At 39.6% G+C, this 23,083-nt stretch overlaps 1 long non-coding RNA gene across 1 annotated transcript in view; it reads right to left on the reverse strand.

The window, feature by feature from the left end:
- The window catches only part of LOC139975697 (uncharacterized), a 42,040-nt gene extending 21,256 nt beyond the window's left edge, over window positions 1-20,784 (reverse strand). The window contains exons 1-3 of the long non-coding RNA XR_011795843.1: window positions 19,357-20,784; window positions 14,751-15,062; window positions 6,891-6,978 (exon numbers count right to left, since the gene is read on the reverse strand). This is a non-coding gene — a long non-coding RNA (uncharacterized lncRNA). The remainder of the gene's footprint in view (window positions 1-6,890; window positions 6,979-14,750; window positions 15,063-19,356) is intronic.
- Window positions 20,785-23,083: the final 2,299 nt, after the last annotated feature.

The raw sequence follows: 23,083 nt of genomic DNA on the forward strand, positions 1-23,083 counted from the left end.
TCATAAGCCCATAGAGGGACATCTTCTTCCAAAATATGTGTTTCTTGCAGGCAAACGCAGTTTAACTCCATTGATTTACAATACTGGAAAATGCGACTGCGCTTGCGATGATCCCTCATGCCATTCACGTTCAAAGTGGCAAGTGAAAGTGTATCGGCCATGAGAGGGCAATGGGGCAAAACTACGAAGACGACGATTTCGTAAGCTTCAAGCGCGCCCTAGACGACATATCGTCGTCCGAGTCGTCACTTGAAGCCAACCTTTTAAGAGAGGGTTCCCCCATATCGTCGTACCAGCTCGTCCCAGTGGCACGTTTCGGCTCGCTCATCATCGCGGTATCGCCAGTTCCGGAGGCTTTGTCTGACGGAAACACGGTGGTCATCGATTCTCCGGAGGCTCTGTCTGACAGCGACTCCGGTGAATCGGTGATCAGCGTGTTTCCGTCAGACAAAGCCTCCGGAACTGGCGATACCGGCGGCGGACTGGGGACGGAACTGGACGAGTTGATGGGGGAAGCTGGTGGAGACTTTCTCGGTGCGGGCACGGGGTTGGGGTCTGCAACGACGGGGGAGGGTGAACCAGTTGCAGGGGAGGGTAAAATCCCACCAGATTCCCCCTCCTCTCGTGAAGCAGTAGGTGCGTCGGAACTCGACTTACTCCCACTCTTAGTCCTAGAGACATAAGAGGAGGTACAAGCTCGAAAGACATGTCCCTCCTTCCCACAGAGTGAGCACACAACCTCGTTTGGGCAAGCGGTGCTATCGTGCCCAAGACGAAGGCAGCGCCCACATTTCTTGTTTGGGCAGTCCTTGGCTTCGTGCCCGATCTCCCCACACCTGAAGAAGGTACGGGGCTGACCGGGATACCGCACGTGGGCTTTATGCCCTGCTATAAACAGGAAGGAGGGAATGTCCTGTTTCAGGTCGATCCGAACCTGTCGGTGCCCGTTCAACACCCCAGGGGCCTGTGCATAGGAGCACATTTTGACAGCCCCAAACCGACCCAAAACCGTTACGACAAGTTCCTGCCGCACCTCTAGTCCTACGTGGATGATAGTTACCCATACGGATCGCTCGTATGGAGTAACTCTCATCCCCTCGACGTTACTCAGCAACGTGACACCCTTCTGACGGGCCACGTCACTGGTAAAACGTAAATCGTACGTATTACGACCCTGGAGAGCTTGTAAAGCATCAACCTCTCCAGGCACAACAACACCCTTGCTCTTCAAAATACTGAAAACTTGCACCGGTGGAACCGCTTGTTCACCGGTGAAGGACAACTTAACAATCCGAGAATCACGAAAGGATTGTTTGTGTAACCAAAGCCTAACCTGGTCAATGTTTTGTTGTTTATGTTGATCATTTCCTTTCATTTTCCCATTTTGTTTTATTCATTTGATCTTTTCCGTTCTTTTTCTTATTTTGATTTATTCATTTGACAATGAATAACTTACTTTGGTAGATTGAGGAGTTCCCTAAAGTTTCACATTTTTGCTACTACTACAGGGCAACAGTTTGTGGTCAGGTGGCCCTGTGTGACCTTTGTCAATTTGGAACATAGTAATTGTTTTGTGTGGCCCTTGTTTTCTAGGAATATATGTACTGGCTCCAAGCCTCTATCACTTTTGAGAACTGTGGGAGAAATAGACAATTTAATATCTATTTTGTTTTGGTAGGAATATTCTTGGTGATGGATGTGTATCTACAAACTTATTTAAGGACACTGATGAGAACCATTTATAAGTTTAGATTTGGGTTAAGTAATGTGCCTGGTAATTATTTAGTAAATTAATTGACAGCTGATAGGTCAATGGGCCCAGATACCAGGGAGTGAAGAGCAAGCTGGTCTAGAGCCGCCCAGAGAGCAAACCTACCCCAGAGACGTCCCCCAACAGAGTGAACCTGCCCCTGATCGAAGTAACCCAAGGAAGTAATTATATTTTGCAACTTTTTATTTGGCTGACCCGCGCTGTGATTGTGTTCTAATTTAGGACTTTTAGGCATTTTATTTTCCAATTTTGGATTTCTTGTGAGACGTAACAGCTCTGATATGATCTGTCAGCTACCCATTTATATCATTTAAATTTTTCTTTTAAGTTTAAGTGACCCCATTGTTTTTAATACAAGATTCATGTGCATAGTTAAACCTACTATTTTTCCTTATGTTTATTTTTGTGTGAGCGTTACGCCTTTTCAAGTTGTCCCAACGATCTCAGGGTCATCCGGTCCTATTCTCATGGGAAGGTGCTACTTGTAATTTTCCCAAACCTGAAACATATATTTTTGCCTGGTCACTGCGTTTTTGACCAGCTACATTTGCGTTAAAGGTGAGTCTCGAGGCAGACTTCAGGAGACGGACAGTGTTTAAAAATGCATTTGTTCAAACTATGTTTAACCAGGGAGTTCTCCCTGGTTTAAGACAACATGAATTTGTTGTTTTCGAAAAATAACACTGCTTTAAGAATCCGACAACTCCTAAAGTATTCTTCGAACATTCCTCTTTTACTTCAGCCAACACATCCTGGTTCTTAATACTGTGTTTAATTATTTTATCATCTTGCTGTGACAAGGAACTGCACTGTTTAATTATCGTACAGTACAACGTATAAGAATGACGTTATTTGATTATTGTTTACTCTTTACATAACACCTCTCTTAGCACCCAACAACTTAAAATTTTCTTCAGACGTTCCTATATAGCTTTCAAAAACATTATTTGGTCCTAAGTACTGTTAGTGCAAGAACATTAAAATTATGTTATCATCTTGCTGTGACAAGAAACTGCTCTATTTTCATTATCTTACAACGTATAAGAGTGACGTCATATGTATATTGTTTACTCGTAAAATAACACCCCTCCTAGCACCCAACAACTCTTTAAATATCATTTTGATATCGCTCCATTACTTTCAACCAACACGTCCTGTTTCTAAATAAGTGCAAGAACATTTAAACTGTCGTTTCCATGTTGCTGTTACAAGGAACTCCTGAGTTTTAATTGTCGTCCAACCTATAACAGGGACGTCATATGTTTATTGTTTACACGTAAAGTGTTACCTCTTTTAGCATCCAACAACTCCTAAGATAATCTCAGGACGTCCCTGTAAAACTGTCAACAAAAACATCTAGGTTATAAGAAGTGCAAGACCATTTAAATGCCATTTTCATGTTGCTGTGACAAGGAACTGTTGTAATTATCGTACACTGTACAAGAGTGACGTCATTTGTTTGTTGTTTACTCGAAAAATAACACCTCTCCAAACATCCAACATCGCGAAAAATGTTCCCAGGACATCCCTCTACAACTTCCAACCAACAAACCTTGGCACTAAATATGTGCAACGATACTCGTTTTTAAGCACTTTTTGAAGCCTGCCCTGATGGACTATGACATCATATGTTTATTGTTTACTCGAAAAGTATGACATCTTTTAGCATCCAACAACTCTTCCAAGTATTCTAAGGACATCACATCATCCAACCAACAAACCTTGGTTCTAAATAGGTTTAGTAACATTTAAAAACTATTATTATGTTGCTGTGAATAGTCGTTGCTGATTTTTAATTTAGCCCACACTTCATAGTGAGGTCATTTGTTGTTTACCCGCAAGATGACATCTCTCCAAGCATCCAACAACTCCTAAGATAATCTCAGGACATCCCTCTATACCTGTCAATAAGTACAAATGCATTTAAATGCCGTTTTCGTGTTGCTGTGACAAGGAACTGCTTTGTCGAAATATCACAGAAGGCAAGAAGAAATATCACAGAAGGCAATGTCAAATCATAAAACTTTGAATATGAACAGGTTGACCTGATAGTTGATAATCTTCACTATAAAAATATCAATCAGTTCCCTTTGGGAAACAGCAGTAACATTGCGAAGAATAATATGAAAATGAAAAATTACTACATTGCAAGATTTCGTCTCCATAAATATTCGACTGTCTTAAAACTGTGCGTTAACGATGTTGCCGCAAATCTGTATTTTACAATGGCCCGTCCTGTTAAAAAGATTAGGATTCAACTACTCGATTAATTATAATCTAAGTACTGTATAATATACATTTGGAAAGAAAAGCTCATCTCCTACAACCAAAGAACAAACTGTTGATCTGATAGTTGGTCCTCCTTGAAAATACAAATATAAACATTTATCTGGGAAATGTCGTTAGCAGGATCAAAACAAAAACTAAACCAGAAAAATGGAGAATCTGTTCATTATGAAATCTTAGTTTAATAAGGATTGAAAAAAATCATGAACTTACGATGGATAATCTCCATGTGATTATTCTACTTGGAATGTATAACGCTTGAATCTATGATACATACGCAATGATTGTACGCAATGTTACTGCCAGATTTGTCTCCGCTGTGAGTCATCACCAAGAGTTTGAACACTTAACGAAGTACTATATAATACTTTTATGAAAAGGAAATACTTGTAAAGGCATTCTATAATACACAGCTACACAATCAGCATGCGGAAAGTTTCGCTAGCAGGAGCATTACGAAGAGGCGGACAGGAAAGGTAAACCATCCATATTGATAGATTTCAGTTCGATGAATCAACAAATGTGTTCATGTTGTGCGTTAGTAACAGAGAATGAATTATTTTGTCTCATTTTCCACATGACTAGGCTTGAACCAAATGAACGTTTGACTGATATTCTCCGTGTGAATATGTACTTGGAATAAAGAACGATTGAAATTATTATCCACATAGAAAGGAACATTTCATTTGTACACAAAAGTACGGACAGATATGTAGCCGCTCTGTGATATCTCGGTGATGTTCAACTATAATCTAAGTACTATATATTATTTATGGCAAATCTACATAAAGGCAAGTTCTAGTTCCATCTATCTTCGACTCCTTTATAAGATTTGGGATAATGGCCACCTACAAATTATTGTTGCAGTGCTGCGTTCCTGTTTAAGGTTTTGGATTGAAAAAAAAAACAATATCATGACATTACAGTTGGTAATGTCCTTGTGAGTATATACTTGAACAAAATAAAGATTTTATCCAGTATCCATATAGAAAAGTGTAACCCATTGTATATGTATGTAAGGACATATCCATGTTTCCAGTTCAATTCTTGTCTGACTTTTGTGAAGAAGAAACATCAGAGAAGCATAGTAATTTCCTACAATGTACCTTTTTGGCTCGCTTGACCTGAGTTTCGTTTGTAAGAATGGGATGGTTTGGTAGTGCCGTTTGGCCGTGACGTTTTGTTTCCCGTATGACGGGTCACGTAAAAAGCATTTCATACAATCAAATAAGAACAGGTTGATCTGAAAGCTGGTAAATCTTGCTGATAAAAATATAAGTCAGGAAAACCAGGAACATGACGGAGAATGAAACAGAAAAAAAAGATAATAAGTCCCTACATTTGCAAGAAATTACTTCGGAACATGTTAGTTCGCATTTAAGATGCGAGTTACAGCCGTTCCTGCAGACGACTTACTTTGCAATGTCGCGTTCCAGTGTAAAGGTTATGAATGATAATACCAAATACAATGAATAATCTCCTTTCGTGTCTCCGATTGTACGCAACACTTCGGTCAGATTTGTATCCGGAATTAGTCATTCCCATGAGTTTCAAATCTAATTCATTGCAAGTACAATAAAATATATTTATGAAAAGGAAATGTTTGAAAGGGTGGAGTGACATCTACAACCAATCAACATATTGTTGATATTAAGTAAAGCCATTGACAACAAGTCAAATCAATTTGAGGAAAAAGTCTCTAGCATGGAAGTATGGTATATAATCTCCCCTCCAAATCGCATAAAGCATCGTCGTATTATAGGATTGCAAATATTCGATTGATAATATCAGTGTAAGTATCTACTTGAATCTATGATCCATAACGGAAAGAGCATCCTATTGTAGACAGAAGGCGGACAGATATGTTCTGGTCTGGGATATATCGGTGGAGTTAACTCTATAATATTTATACGAAAATGAAATATATAGAAAGACCAAGCTACGCAACAGAAAGACAATCGAATAGCAATATCATGATCCGACAGTTGTTCAAACTTGACAATAGAAAATTACAATCATTATTCTTGGAAATTAACGCATTGCACGACAATTTCGAGGAATAAAAAAGAACAATTTTGGGATTAAAAAAAACGAAAATTTATGGAAGGATGGATAATCTAATGAAGTCCCCCCCCCCCATCTCCCACCACTCCTCCAAATTGAGTAACGGTTTGCCTAAGAACAAGAAAAATTACGACAATGTACCCACTATAATTGGATACAAACGTAACACATTTTGGGTGAAGTAGTTTCCCAACTTTTAGACCAGGTCAACATTTTTTTTATTTTAAATTGAAATTAAATTTTACCAATCCTACTATATTGTTAAAAGATGTTAACATTTGATGTCATCGTTGAGTTATTTATGTGTTAATTATATTCAATCCAAACAGCTGCTTTAAGCACATATATTTATTTTATCGCATTTTATTTATAAGATATTTATAAGATATTATATTAAAAAGATAGTAATACTATATTTAATAGAATGTAATTAAATAGTTGATGGCCTATCAACCGAAAGGTTAAATTTAGCGAAACTGTCAAATTAGGAATTGGAAGAAGTATATTTTTATATATTTCGTTCATGGAAAAGTACGATGTTTAAGTTTTCAAACACATTTGGTTCCAGTGAGAAACTTTGTCTTTACATTTCATATTTATTCTAGATAATCAACGCCAAAATACATAAAATAGCAATATATCATTTTATTCCTATTTTAGAGTTCAAAACGATACGTAGACACAAGGCCTACTATGAATGATATTGTGTGTAGTTTCATTCATAGTTAAACTATATATCTGTCGATCTATAACGTATTACTTTGCTTACCTGTAGAAATATAGGATGATTATCACAGACAGGACGAGTACTACAGCAATTACGATCATCACCATGACGTTCATTATGTTGTTCGTGTCTGTAGAGATGATATTAAGATATGCAAATATGTTAATATCAGCAACCATATTGCGTAAGTGGATTAAATTCACTGCAAATTCACTTAGACATGAAAAAATTGTTTCATAAATAATATTTATTTGTGAAGTATATTTACTAACTTAATAAAATGTGATACATTAGATTGCTTAGCTTAGCTCTTAATGCAGTCTCAATTCAAGGTTTCGTCAAACTGATTTTTATCATATATCATTTTGCAGTTACTAGATATGTATCATCCAGTTTACTTAAATTTTCTGTGAACTCCGCTAACATATTTACATGGAAAAAGGCTCACATGACGATATTGATTATAATAGGGGTATGCTTCTTAGAAATTGTACATCTTCAGACAAAAATGCTCCATTTTCCGACCCCTGGCTCATTCGTCATGGACGCCGAAAACGTAATATAAACCATTGAATAATCAATTGATAAATTGTTACTCTCATAATCCGTTGAAATAAAACTCCACACGTTTTCTAAAGAAACTTTACTTTACTCCCTCACACAGTCACAAGTATTAAATGGTGAACCTCACACTACATCACATCAGATGTTACCCTGTGGTACACATCGCCCCCTCCCCCCTCACCCACCAAATAGAAAAGCCGCCCCCTGGCCAGGGGCGTCAATCCGATTTGAAACGTGGGGGGGACGGAATCGATTCGAGTATTCCGGTCGTAAGTACTATCTAAGTGGAGCGCCACCATCGGTTGGCGCGCAGCGTACAAGAAAATTTTTCTTCTGGCAGACCCCTCAGATTGCAGGAAACGGCACTTCCCGTGCATTATGGCAGAAAGCAACACCCCTAAAATTGATAAAAATTTTCGGCAATTTTTTATTTTGGGAAATATTCTCGAAGGATGTGATCGCCATTTATTCCTAAGTTTACGAATTCCTGGTCTCCCAGAAGCACCCAACATTTAAGATATCGAAACATTTTCGTGTTGACTGATCCATGATCACCGCCCATCAAGGGCAGCGGAAGCACTTTTAATCGGGGGGGGGGGGCACCGACATCAAAGGGCACTTTGCAGCAATTCGATTGGACTGATGCAGCCTTATATTTAGTACCCTTTACAACTCTTATTGTATTATCTTATTTGTGTACTCACATCACTCCATCAACGCCCCCCCCCCCCTCTCAAGGAAAATATGCATACTAGCACTGCAATCTCCAATGTGCAAATTGGGAAACAAGGAACAAGTTTTCTTTTGAGACAAAATGAGGCGAAATCATGCTAATTGCTAATGTAGGAATCTTCCGAATTGGAGTTTATTTCTTGTTATATCTTAACAAATTTGTTTCATTCGAAATAGCTTTGAGTTTGACCCACAGAAATTCACTAAGAGTCAGAGACGTAGCCAGGAGTTGCAAAGTTGTATGCACGACTATCTGAGCGGAGCGCCACCATCGGTTGGCGCAGAGCGTAGTAGAAAATTTTTGGTTTTACAAACCCCTCAGATGGCCGGAAAAAGGCCCTTCCCGAGTGTTCATTCTGGTTCCCTGGCCTCTTGCTAACTTGAGACACCTCAATTTTTATGTAGAAAATGGGCACATTTTTAATCTGGGGAAAAATGGGGGCACGTGCCCCCTGTGCCCCCCGGTTCCGCCGCCCTTGCCGCCCATGCCCGTGAGAAGTGGTGACTGGGTGAAGAAAGAGCCATGCCGTTTGAAAACATGGGCAGAACAAGTGAAAGTAGCGAAACCTAAGGTAAAACGCGCGATAACGAAGTGATTATTTTCCAGGTTAATTGAGACTGTATCAAACGCGAGCTTAGGACAAACATATTCAAAGGTAATGGCATTACTAATCCCGATATGTCGTCTTTGAGGTGTGTGGAAAATCTGCAACGACCATCAAAGAGCAATTGAATATTTAGTCTACTTTTCGATTTCAAAAACACTTTTTTTTTAATTATGACAAAATTTTATGACACCTTTGATTTTTTTTTTTTGGGGGGGGCTGTGCCCCCGGCCCCAATGGGCACGACGCCACTGACCACAGGGCCTCAGATATAGGCCCATTGCAGGGGTGGGCAACCTTTTGAATGAATGGGCCAGATTTTAGGAGTGAAAGATTGACAGGGCCGCACCTAACCAACGGCCTGCTGCTGATTACAAACCTTTGATTCCGAGGACGTTCAAGCAATAGGTGTGTGTACTTAATCTGTATCCACAAAACCATAATGTCAATACAGTCCTGTTGATAATTAATGGTGATAATAGACCAACCTGACAGCATCATAAGTGCAGATAAATTCTAAGCAGCTAGCTCGTTTTTGGTGATGATGCAAAATAGATTGATTTTTTTCTTTTTCTTGAGACATCTCACGGGCAGCAAAAAAATCACTGGCGGGCCGCATGTGGCCCACAGATTGGCACCCCTGGTCTATAGGAACGATGTCCCAAAATTTCCCTGGACATATAGGTGAAGGAAGCTATCCGCCGCGACTATGAGTTTCTCGACTTTCTGTCCTGGGGGAGTCATACCACAAAATGGTGCATTTCCTCATACGCCATTATTAATAATTTAAATAACTAACTAATAAGGCACAGCCCATATCCGAGTTCGTATAGCGAGCTTAGCGCAAATTTTGCGCCAGCATGTTAACCAGGTTGCTAGGTCTACGAGAATACATTTACATGAAATTTGAAAACAAGGATAGCAAGACATACAACTTTTATTATGTTTTCAGGACCTCACACATGCGCATGTATCGTCAGACTTAGAATAGGTCCCATGTGAGTGGTGGCTAAAGTGATGAAGGCATGAAAATAAATCAGTGGTTGTTCGTTGGAGTCCTCAAGCAAGTTACCTCGGTTGCTAGGTGGATTTGCATCTGGTTATCGGGTGAATTCTGGTCGGAGCGTACTATGTAACCACCATGTACCCAGGGACGTAGCTAAGGCCTGATGATTGGGGGGGGGGGGGTGTAGTGGCTGAAAATCGGTTTTGAAGCCAGAAAATTCCAACTGCTGCTTTGTACCCCCCACCCTCCCGCTACTCGTCAACGATACGGTCAGTGTCAGTCAGAAAACCCAATCTTTCGCGACTGCACTTCTGTTACGAACTTGTTGCGATACATTGGTACCCACTGGCACTCATTTCAAAAACTTATTAGCCCCCCCCACCCCAACCAAAAATTTTTGTGAAATTCGGGCAATATGCTGATAGCTTTTTTGATAATTTGCAATGTGTTTTTCAGTGGTTATACTGATATTATTATTACCCAACAATTATCACCAATACGGAAGGGTAATACTACGGAAAATGATTGTATGCTATTTGCATGCGATGTAAAAACCGATACATGCCTGTAGGGTATGCACATGATCATGCGTGAAAAATTTTGGTTATATTTTTCGGGCAAGTCGTTACAACCCCCCCCCCCCCCCCACAAAACGAATTGGGCTCCTACGCCTATGACGGTAGTTCTATTAAGCATTTTTTTGTAGTATTCAAAATCATAAGAAGTTTTGTACGGTGGAGTATAAGAATCGCGAGAAACAATTTCCCAAAGTGGCAAGGAAAACGTGGTATAAAAAACAGGTTAAAGGTCAATTTTGACCGAAATTTAAAAAAAAAAATTACATGAAAAGGCCTAGATAAACTAGAGTGCGACTGTCGGAAATTCCGACTGTCGCACTCCAATTTTCCAACTAGCGTCAGTTTTACCATGGCTTGGGGGTGAGACACACCCACACCCCCTCTAACGACGTCCCTGCGCGGTGAATATGGAACACGATCACATGGTTCAGCCTCTGTTGAGTCATGGTGCTCCGTAGCCTTGTCTTCAAACGCCTCAAAGCACTAAAAGATCTCTCGGCTTCCGTCGAACTAGCGGAGGAGACGAGGAGCAACCGCAAGAGAGCTTCGACTTCACCAAACATAGCCCGTACCACTGGATTCATCAACTTGAATATTTGTCTATACCCTTCAACTGACGACGAATGGAAATGGCCTCGAAATAAAGGCAGACTAAGCTTAAGATTGTTGGAATGCTCAGGGTACCAACTCACGAGATCTGGGTGGAATTCTCCATTCAGCAACATTGAGTGATATTCGAGGATATGAATCCTAAGTGTAAGCCGTAACCAAATAGAGCCACGACACTACTTTTTTTTCCAAATGTGTGGGGGGGGACATTTGATATTGTTTCCCCCATCCATCGAAATGTGGGGGGGGGGGGACGTGTCCCCCCGTCCCCCCCCCCCCCCTGGATTGACGCCCATGCCCCTGGCTCATTCATTATGGACGCCGACAACGTAACATGAACCATTGAATAATGAAATGATGAACTGTTAATCTCATAATCCGTTGAAATAAAACTCCACACGTTTCTAAAAAAACTTTACTTCACTCCCACACCCACACCCAGTCAAAAATATTAAATGGTAAGCCTCACACCACCTCACATCAGATGTTACCCTGTGATACCCATCGCCCCCCCCTCCTCCGCCCCCACCCACAAAATGGAAACGTCGCATTTGATATTCCGTTTGCCCTTAGGTACGTCGTTCAATGTGTGATCTATCGACTCTCTCCAGCAACTCTTGTAAACTAGAAAGCATTATTCCGCGAAAAATTACTTTTTTTTTATGATTATGCTGATTAGACCAGAGTGGGACTGGTCATGAGGCAGATGACTTCACCAATAAAAATGGGCGATTGACAGTGCTATTTGCCCAAGCAAGGTAGTTTGCTTGCTGTGTGGAAAGGAGGGTCATGTTTTTTTCGAGCCTGCCCCTTGTCATATAAAGCATGGCGAAAGCGCGAGGTGCAGCAGGCAACGGGACCTGTTCTGCTTCAATTTACAAAGGTGGGGGACCAGGTGACCCCTGCGTGTTTGGTGCCGGTGCCGGTGGGTCCCATGCTGTTACTCGCCCTTCCACAGCCCTTGTGGAAATTCCTGTTGTCACTTACCCCTTCCCAAAAATTGCGGATCCCCATATGGAATGGATTGGTTTGATGAGGTCGGGAGGCTAGCCTGAAGGTCGGCATGAAATAAGGAAACGAACCCACGTGAAACGATTGGAGTCATCGTCATAGTCAAATGTTAAATGTTTCAATATTGTAAGTGTATTGATGTCGACTACGTTTGCCTTCAGTAAATTCGCATAACTGAAGAGAATGCCGATTATGTACCTACAGTTGGGGTGGTGGCCTTCATGCTTCCTTTGGTACGGTATCATTCTGTGGTGCGGTCGTCCTAATTTCTCCACGTCTGAGTGGCCGTGCAATCAGGATTAAGACCGATCACGAAGGTCGCTTGGTATCCGTACTGTTAAAATACCCACAGGGAAACATTACCTTATGTACCGTTTACCCGCCTTATCAATCTTCTTAAGGGGAAGACTTTGTGAGCCTCTGCCATCCATTTACCTAGCAGTGCACATTGTGCCGTGGCTTAATTACTCGCAATTTTAAAGTTTGCTTACCTTTCATTGTCAGTTGGATAGTTTCATATCGTATCGTCGTTTGGTAGGTGTTTTGAGGTGTCTTAACCTTAGAGGTCATAAATTATCTTGGATAAGACTAAATGGGTCTGATGCTTACAGGGGTTTCTAATTGCGATATTATAAGTTGCCCGTATTCCGATAATGATGCTGTGGTAGCTAAGTTTATTCCCTGTGGGAAGGGGATTTTGAAAAGTTAATTGTCATATCTTAGGGGAAAGACAGTTTCTCCATGGATTATAATACAGGTACATTGAAGTACCTTGAAGCAGAAGTACCTTATAATAGTACCTTATAATACAGAAGTACCTTATAATACAGGTACATTGAAGTACCTTGAAGCAGACCTTCATGTCTTTAGCAGGCTGGTGGGAGGATGTTAAGTTTCGCATCATTCGATATGTTGTAGAGTACTGTGTAGCCAAAGCTCGTCGTCGAAGAGAAGATCTTTGAAACCTCTGCGCAAGTGTCAAAACTTGGGGTTCCCTCCACTGATGACGCTATATAAACGAAATACATTAATGCTAAAAGCCATGGAGCTCACATGAAAATGCGTGGAAGCGGAGGATCAACTATCATTTAGCTTTTACCGAACAGCCTTTTGGCTAAGATCATGTGTAGTATATGTGCTTTTTACGTGACCCGTCATACGGGATACAAAACGTCACGGCCAAACGGCACTACCAAACCATCCCATTCCTACAAACGAACCTCAGGTCAAGCGAGCCAAAAAAAGTACATACGCTCACCGACCTGCAGAGACAAAACGCCCAACCCCCCACTGAAATATTAAAAAAAACTACAAAAGGACGACCAGCACGCAGCAAAACAAAACACCCTTCCCCAGCACACCACCGTCCAAAACAGGGCAGCCCTAGATAAACGGCGAAAATCGCCTTCAACCTGAAGGCGAATGTCAGACTTCACCGCCTCCAGGACTGCCTGCCAACTGGCAAATTTCCCCCTAAAAACAACATCACATCTATTCCTCCAAATAAGTGTAGTATATGTTCCCTTTCGAGGGGAATGATGATGCCCACCCGACGACGATCACATTGTCTCGATGCAAGGAGACTGGGGTTGAGAGCGGAGTAGTCGTTCGTTAGTTTGTTTTTCGTGCCCAGGTTCTTTCCCGGGCGACTTTGTCTTAAAAATTATCTATTGACAAACGTGTTCCGCTGTCGGTAATACAAATAGGAATACCTTTTGTGATCCGGTAAGCATTATCTCCGTATACAGAGATTTTTTAAAATAACCTCTTTTCACGAGATAATGTCAATGGTCAATTGGGTGCTAACTTTACTACAGCCGAACTTGAATTGCGTTGTCAAAAATGAAGAATGGCAAACCTCCCGGATTGGATGGGCAACCTGGAGAATTTTACAGAACGTTTTGGTCGATCATCGGATCGAACATTTAGACCGTCTTTGCCAGCGCCTTCGAAATCCGAGTTCTCGAGTACTTCAGCCTCTGCTGGTCGGAGGGCGTACTTACTTTTTTAGGGGGGGGGGGGCTCGCTTGACTTGAGGTTTCTTTTTCTGGTTGGGCTGGTTTGGTAGTGCCGTTTGGCGTGTCGTTTATATTCCCGCAGGGCGGGTCACGTAAAAAGTACTCGAGTTCTTACTCCAAATCATCGTACTTGGATTTCTATTTTATACACCACAAGTTTAAGTTCTAATATTATCAAGCGAGCCAAAAAGTCAAAAACAACATTAAAAAACCCACAAAAGGACGACCAGCACACAGCGAAACTGTTAGATGTGCTGCAATGATAGTGCTTAAGATGACAGTGCCATGGATTTGGTTTCAAGCTTTTTGGAATATAAACATCCTACACAAATACTGACATTAAAAAAAATGTTTTAATATACAGCTCACTTTAAGTCAATATTTGTGACAGAAGCACCAAATTTAGCCAATATTAAGATAAAACGTTACATATCTTCGATCCATTGGCACAAATACACAGCCAATAATGGACAGCGAAAGTTTACTTTATGATGTTTTTATATTATTTCTTTACCTATATTTTAATTATTTTGGGAGTAGTAGATCCCTTTAAAGCTGTGGTGAATCTAATTCGCGTGGAACCATCTGTTAGGTTACCACGTTTTACATTTATGTATTTTAAAAGGTTATCAAGAGTATCTTCTATATAGGCTCTTATTTTACTTCCAGCTGTGAATTCCGGGATGCCTTCTTTCATTACAATGTTAGCGTACGCAATGACATCATACTGACAAATAATGCCCTAGATCATTCAAGTACAAATATGAGTAGCGACTTACCTTGATCGGTTCTAGAGATGCTAAATTCACACCTGTCATCGTACTGTGATATAGTTTGGGACTCCAACGATTCCTGAGTAGCGATGCATCCAATCGTTGAGTTCTGATCACAAGAAGTAATGTAGACTGAAAGCTCTTTAGTTCCGTTATTATCTGTGTAATATTTCTGATAATCACAGCCCTCGGGTTTGATTACTTCCAGATTTATCGGTGATTACCCGTCTGTTATTGAACAAGATAGGACGACGTGGTATGATGCAGATGGAGATGAGGAGGGGCCTTCACAAATAAGAGGTGTAGGAGGCTGCTAGACTGTAAAGAATTGATATATGTTCATGTAATCAGTGTGAAGAGTATACGGGATTTATCATCAGTCAATGATAGACGATAAAGTACAAACCTCGTCTCGTTGAAGGTTGAAGATGAAGTAAGTGCAATCAGCATTTGTAACTCAAGGAAAGTACCACGAGTCATCTTCCTAAATATATATTCAACATTAACTTGAGTAAATATTTATTGACGTAGCAGCGAACATTTCCTTCTTTACTTTTATATAGTAAAATACACGGACTTATTGTAAAGAATGAAAGAAAACTGCCGACGCTCTAACATGCAATATGAGACTTAAAATGACTCAGTGAGCATTCCTGAATCAGCTACGAATAATTGACGAATGCTTCCACATTGTGACGTTACATTGTAGACATGCACATACACCTCGTCAAATGCATGACTAAGTTTAATACACTTTCATCTTAAACATTAAGCAAAAAGTATCCGGAAAAACCCTTCGAATCACTCCTATACACTCTATATAGAATTCCTGTTTACATATGAAATCAATATAATATTTATCGACTTTTTGAGATGCCACACAACGAGATTGGAAACACAGATGCTATATTTATTAATTTTGCACAGACTGAGAGCGTATTACTGTACTTAAATAATTATCTTGTTAGGATTTCACTGTTTATTCGAATACCGGATCTGATAATTGATTCAGTGTGGGATAAAAACATTGAAATACGACGTTGTTGTAAGGCATGACAAGATTGGTGTTAGAATACATTACAATGTACAGACTGATAGTTACATCAAACCTCCTTGCTGTACTTGTATTGTAGACATGTTCATTGATGGCTATTACCATCGGTAAAAGTACATTCAAAATTGTAATTTGATCAAGGCGGTTCATCATTCATTTATATGATAAAGTTCTCCAGGACCAGCGCGCCACTTTAAAGTAGATCTGCTATGTAGGACTTTGTCTTGTCAACAATTAACCAAGTTAATTCAGTTTTAAACTAGAAACACTAGTAACCCTACAAAAAATGCATGAAAGTGTCACTCCAAGAAGGTGATACAATTATCATATGTCACTAGTGTTACTAGTGTTATATTATTATATTAGATCAAAGAGCGGATGTCATCGGGCCGTGATTATAATCGCGATGAGACTGTAATATTTTATATATATATATATATATATATATATAGTGTGTATATATATATATATATGTGTGTGTATATATATATATATATATATATATATATATATATATATATATATATATATATGTGTGTGTGTGTATATATACATATATATATGTATGGCACAGTATGGCAAATTAGACCATACTGTGAACTTTATGGACTGCTTTTCTGCAAGTTACGTTTTTTCTTCGTTAAAAGTGATAGCGTCTGTCAAGACTTTAAAACTTACCAGCCCTACCGATGGAGAAATTATTCAATACATCATATTAAAATTATCACTTTTCCACGAAATATAACTGATGAGTAGCAAATGTATTTATTTTTTTATTTTCTTAATGATAAATAAATATCGTCTCACAAAGGAGATCGGCAGAGTACTAAGCGTTTTATGACTGCTAACTGTATTCTTTTGGTCCGTTCGGTTACAACATTTTACTGGGCTAATATTTCCCATTTCATCCCCAGCCCACTCCTCCCTGTTCATATAAAGCATGTTTATGTCACTAAAACCGTGAACGAGATATAAATGAAGGAAAACACCGTTGACCTAGAAAAGCTGGAAGTTGATATCAAATAATACAGTGTCCTACCTGGATATGTCTTAGGAACTTCCCAAGAACAGCTATCAGAGAAACCTGTGATGGACATGAAGTCTAAGTTTCCCTGGGTGGCAAAACAGCCGACTGTTGAATTACCACTACACGAGGTAATATAAATCTTTAACACATTATCTTTACCTTCACGGGAATAATGCTTCTTAAAACTACAGTTATTTGGTTCAATAAAGTGCAAGTCTACAACTGGATATGCGTCTGGAATGGAACATGCCAGTTCAAATTTAAAGTCATTATTTGGATGTAAAGTAAGATTTTTCCTTTCACAGAGGAGGGATAAAGGAGGATGATAAATGGTGAACAGACGGTAAGTATGTCGAACGAGAAGTACGTTATAGATATCATCGAACAATGACACATGATAGGTTCCAGCATCTTCTGGTTGGAGGTTTAGGATTGAAAAACCAAAATCATAAAAGTACGATGGATAATCTCGGTGTGAGTATTCTACTTGAAATAAATAACGATTGACTGTATGATTATCATCCGACCAGAACAGCCCAGTGTGAGCAAAGGTACGGGTAGATGTATCTCCGGTGTGGGCCATCTCAGTGAAGTTCAACTCTACTCGAAGTACATATATATATTTATCATATTTATATGAATAGGAAATATCTGGAAAGGCAAAGTCACATCCTACAACCGAATAGCAGTCTGTCGATTTCCTAGCTGGTCCATCTTGACAATTAAAATCACAATCGGTACACTCGGAAAATGACGTTAACAGGAATACAACAAAGAAGAAAACAGAATTATGTAAAATCTCCATCATTAAAGACTTCTTATCTTTACAACGTTTACGCTGTACGTTATAACTACCTTTGATTAGCTCTGCAGTTTCCTTTCGATAGAAACCAATAGTAGACAGTAGATATTCTAGAAGAGATTAAGGTTCGTGCGCATGCTCGGAAGCGCTCAAAACATGTAATATCACTATAGCCACGCGTCTAAGATCGCCGATACTAAAAAGTGAAATAAATATCTTTAAAAGTCTTTTTCAATGAATTTATTTTGCAACGTATTCGACTGAGGCTCTTTCGTTAACCTGAAGGTTGCATGATGTGAAGTGGTTGGTAGTTGTAGTTACTATGAAAGATTGAAACAAGGATGGCATCTTACTTACAAATATTTGACACAATTTCTTGAACATCCGGGTTCTTTTCATACATGACAGCAGTTATTTCCATGATAATTGACTTTTACACTGACGTGTAATTGTACAATCATTACGATATTATCAATTTCCATCAGCTCAAGAAACACTTCTATAAAAATGATGGTGTTTTACTCTGTTAAAGTTTGTAATGTCTACTACAAATGGCGAGAATATGAGTTAGGGGTGGGTGATACGATGCAAGAACAGAACGGTGAGCATAGTTAGCAGTAAAAGCACGTGTTTGGGAATAGGAGCGAACAATGTAATTCAACTAATCTTAATTGTTTTTTCAAAGCATTGTTAGTTTCCATCAACTCGATTACCCGTTTCTCACAGTCTTGTGATAGACTGTTAACACATATATTGGGGTCTTTGGAATTATGCTCGAGATTGCTCGTCTATATACATCGGCGAAACGGGGTGTATTATTGGAACGAGAATAAAAGAACATATACGTATGACTAAACAGACCATATACACTCATTTACAAACTCACAATATAAATCCGAAATCTGGAGAAAACATCAATTTGGCAAATCCTACATCGCAACTAATCCAATACCAGTAAAAGAAAAATAATCGAAGCCCTTACCATTAAAGCCAGTAATAACTTATTGAATGGCTCTGCTGGACGTCAATTGGATATTTAAGCTTTTCGTCTCTTACCGGTCCGTCTGTACGCTCCGAATACAGTTTGTTCGCTGGTGCGTTTCAGCTCAGGGGAATTGGTTGTACAGTTTTTACTAATATACACGGAGTCGGTAGTTTGCATATAATTCCTTGCTATTATGTTATATATATATATGTTATATATATTATGTTATATATATATATATATATATATATATAACATAATATGTTATAGCATATTATGTTCTAATGTAGCTTATATCCGTCACACTGCGTGCGGTTTTCCGTTCCTTAAAATTACATGTGAAGACTATGAATCAACACAGCAAGGCTTCACTTTATTGCTGTACTAAAGTACTCGTGTGTTTGTACGTTAATGGAGCTTAAGGTCAGGAAAAAGAAGTCCCTTGACCACACCGACCAGCCCACTGACTTCGGAGCAACGCGTGCAAGGAAACACTTTGAAAAGCTAAAAGTCATATTGGGTTAACATTGTGTACTTTAACATTAACAGGGAACTAGCAGTTAGAAAGGTACATTGCTTGTGTCGGTGCGATTTAGTATTTGGAAATTGTTCTTAGTCTGAAAATTTTTCTAAGGGGTTGGGGTATATTTATGTTAGGCGATGACTTTAAGAATGGTGAATAGACAATTTTCTCTTTCAAGCATTTGTGTACACGATTAATAAAATAAATGACAAAAGACTCACCTGAATTACTTTTAGAGATGTTAAAATCACATCTGTCCGAATACTGCGGTGTAGAAAGGAACGCCAGCGTTTCCTGGGTAGCGATGCATCCAACAGCTGAGTTCTGATCACAAGACGTAACGTAAATAGAAAGCTCTTGAATACCGTTATCATCCGTGTAATGTTTCTGAAAATCACAGCCGTCGGGCTCAATCATTTCCAGATTTATCGGTGGAAACCCGTTTGTTATTGAACACGATATAGTTACGTGGTAGGAGCCAGATGGGGACGAGGAGGGGCCTTGACAAACAAGAGGTGTAGGAGGCTGGTAGACTGTAAAGAGATTATAGGTGTGATGAGAGTAAAGTGTATACGGAGATTTATCATCAGTCAATGACAGATGATAAGTACCAGCATCCTGTCGTTGAAGGTTCAAGATAGAGAAAGAGAAATCAACCTTAGTTATGTTACGGAAGTAGTGGGATAGATCTTCCTCGATATATTCTACCTTTACTTGAAATGAATATCGATTGACTGTCTGATTCTGTCTGATTTGTATACCGTTGTAGGAGTAAGTTCCTGTAGAGGGAACTTCTCCATTAGTACGTCCGGTGAAGTTCATCGCTACTCGTAAACCATATATATGTTCATTTATAGATAATCTAATATAATCTTTATTAACAGCATTATCCGGGAACGAGAAGTCACAGCCTAGCATAGCATAGCATTCCTTTGAATTTACTGCTTGTCCTTCTGTGCAGTGATAATTACAACCGATTACGTTACAAGTATATAATACCAAGAAGATGGCAAGATGAAAGAACTTTGAAACAATGAAACCATCCATGTTTAAATAATTAACGACTTTTAAAGTTGTCCAACGTCGCAGACGTGCATTTGTGCGCACATTTATTTCGAAAACTCTTATGAGAGATAGAAAGTGATCTTTGTTACAATGCGCATGCGTCAATTTGCTTTCAACTGTGCACGACTGGAAAATATATTTCCGACATGACAACATGCATCCACCAGTGTGCTTCGAATTTTAAACATCGCTTTGCTTTTTCTTAACTTGAGCAGTTATATTAGCTAAGAAGTAGGCTAATGGTTTTTATATAACATTGTTATTAAATGACAAACAAATTTGTTGAAGGCTGAGTGTGAGTGTATGAATCGTTTGCTGTCCTTTTGTGTTAAGTTAGATATTAATTTAATGCTTATACGTGGCTTTTGAAACAGTACCCTCCAGTAACATCAAATCAAGTTTAGTATGTAACGAATGCCATTAATATACTTTCATACTGAGTTAAACCGAGAATGCAACGTGGAGCTTGAAATGAAGCACTGACAGAGCATAAGCATATAGACATTATCTTTATCATTTTAAAGTGATACATTCATCAAAAATGGAATGACTGTACCTGAATGTGATGCTCTCACGTGAAACGTTGAACAAAACTGAAATCGTGAGCAGCATTATACTTTAATCTGCTCTGGTGACCTGACATGTGAGTTCCAAATGCGATGCAACAGTGTAGATAACGACACATCATCAATTCGATGGCTAAAATTACATTTTACATATGAGGTATTAACAAAAAATCCAGATTTACTATTCTGTTTTTCTTTTTTTGGCTTTATATTTCACATCCAGGAGAATTAATATATTCATGGTACTCGATCATTTGCATCGAATTACTTTTAGTGTTACTTTATCACAGTTCAAATACAACAGGCTCGTGGACTCATATGACAGGAAGATTAGTAAAACGCACTTACAAATGGTGGGACGTTTATTTACCTTCCATTGTTTTCATGGTAGAATCCTTTACCCTTACATATAGAATAATTTATGGAATATAATTAATCACATTGTTCATTGTGCCGTTATCGGGTAACTTATATGTACTATGCACACCTCGATAACGAGAGCCCAAGCCGGCTTAGAACTCAATTTGTTTTCAAAGAATATGGCAAACTTTGTCAAAGAACTGAACATCAGTCTCCATTTCGAATGTCCTCTTACCCATGCACCTTAACTAATAACCATCAGTATATAATGGTAGTTCTATAATGTGGAAATATATTCAAATTCACTACAGAAAACGAAAAGCAAATCATGTCATCCTTGTTAACGAATAAATAAGGTTTTTTTTATTAAACTTTTTATTATTTCGCGAACAGCTAATCACTTGGATATTTCAGTCCGTTTTGTTTCAATCAGAGTAACTTCTTACATCAATGCATGTAAAGAATTTTAAAATTTACAGTAACGTTTTGCCAGATGTTTCAATGGTTTTGGTTACTCCGAACATATGTCTCTAACACTCAACGGCGTTTAGTCATACATAAATGGTAAATTAATCGTTTTGTTTCGCCCATCTTGTGGTACCCTGGCGCGGGGTATCCAATTCCGCGTCGCGTCCTGGTGCGGTTGGAGAGAGCGATATTTTCATTTATTTGGTCGGGTGGTACAGAGCTTGTCAAAAGGGCGGTAATGTACCAAAAACTGGAGAAGGGTGGGTTAGAGGTGGTTCATCTGGGAAGTAAATTGACCTTTTTGTTATTTAAGCAGTTGTTTGTAGCGGTAACTGACCCAGGGTTGCCTTGTTCATATTTTGTACGTTTTTGGGGCGGTTTGCACCTGCGTCGATGGGTCCCGGCGCTGTTTAGCAACAGAGAACCGCATAGTAGTACTCCAAACAGGGTGGTGCGTGTCATCTGCTCCGCTCTGATTGAGTTGCCCCCTGTTGACCTGTCACAGCCGGCCCTCGTTCACAGTTCGTTGCGGAATAAGGCCTTGAATGCAACTTTTGTCCAGGGACGTCATTCTGCCGAAGTATGGCGTTCGGTGCATTCAAGGCTGAATGGTTGCAGGTTCCGTGATCTCGCATGGAGAGTTGCACACGGTGCCTTGGTGACCAACCTAAAAAGATATCATTGGCGATTGGGTGATGGACTGTGCCCTAGGACCGGCTGTGACAGCTTAGAGAGTACTGCTCATGTTTTTTTGGCATTGTTGCTTTGTAGTAAACTTATGGGAGTGGTTCCAGACCTGGACCGACCGTGTTACGGGAGACCGTTCATGGTCGGTTGGGCAGGGCTTTGTTTTATATGGGGTAGACCCTCCAGTTTGTTCGGTTGCTGTGTTGCACCGCATAATTTTTGTTTGCTCTATTGTAAAAAAAACATGTTTGGCGGAATAGATGTAATTTGGTTTTTAGGCGGAAATTTGCCAGTTGGCAGGCAGTCCTGGAGGCGGTGAAGTGTGACATTCGCCTTCAAATTGAAGGCGATTTTCGCCGTTTATCTGAGGCTGCCTTTTTTGGACGCTGGTGTGCTGGGGAGGGGTTTTTCGTTTCGCTGCGTGCGGGTCGTCCTTTTGTAGGTTTTTGAATGTTTGAGTGGGGGGTTGGGCGTTTTGTCTCTGCAGGTCGGCGGGCGTATGTTTTTTTGGCTCGCTAGACCTAAGTTTCGTTTGTCAGAATGGGATGGTTCGGTAGTACCGTTTGGCCGTGACGTCTTGTATCCCGCATGGCGGGTGACGTAAAAAGCACAAAAATAGGTATGAGTAGATAAATGTTAGACAGAGCTTACCAAATAGACGGTATGTGTGTTGCAATACAGTCGGGCCGGCAGTCCAGTCCCTGTTTGTAGACTTTATGTCAACTTGATAAGTTCCAGCATCGTCTAGTTGGATATTTAGGATTGAGAAATTAAAGTTACAAATGCAATCCCGATAGTCACA

This window comes from Apostichopus japonicus, chromosome 11 (assembly GCF_037975245.1).
Source record: "Apostichopus japonicus isolate 1M-3 chromosome 11, ASM3797524v1, whole genome shotgun sequence".
In the NCBI taxonomy this organism is placed as follows: domain Eukaryota; kingdom Metazoa; phylum Echinodermata; class Holothuroidea; order Aspidochirotida; family Stichopodidae; genus Apostichopus; species Apostichopus japonicus.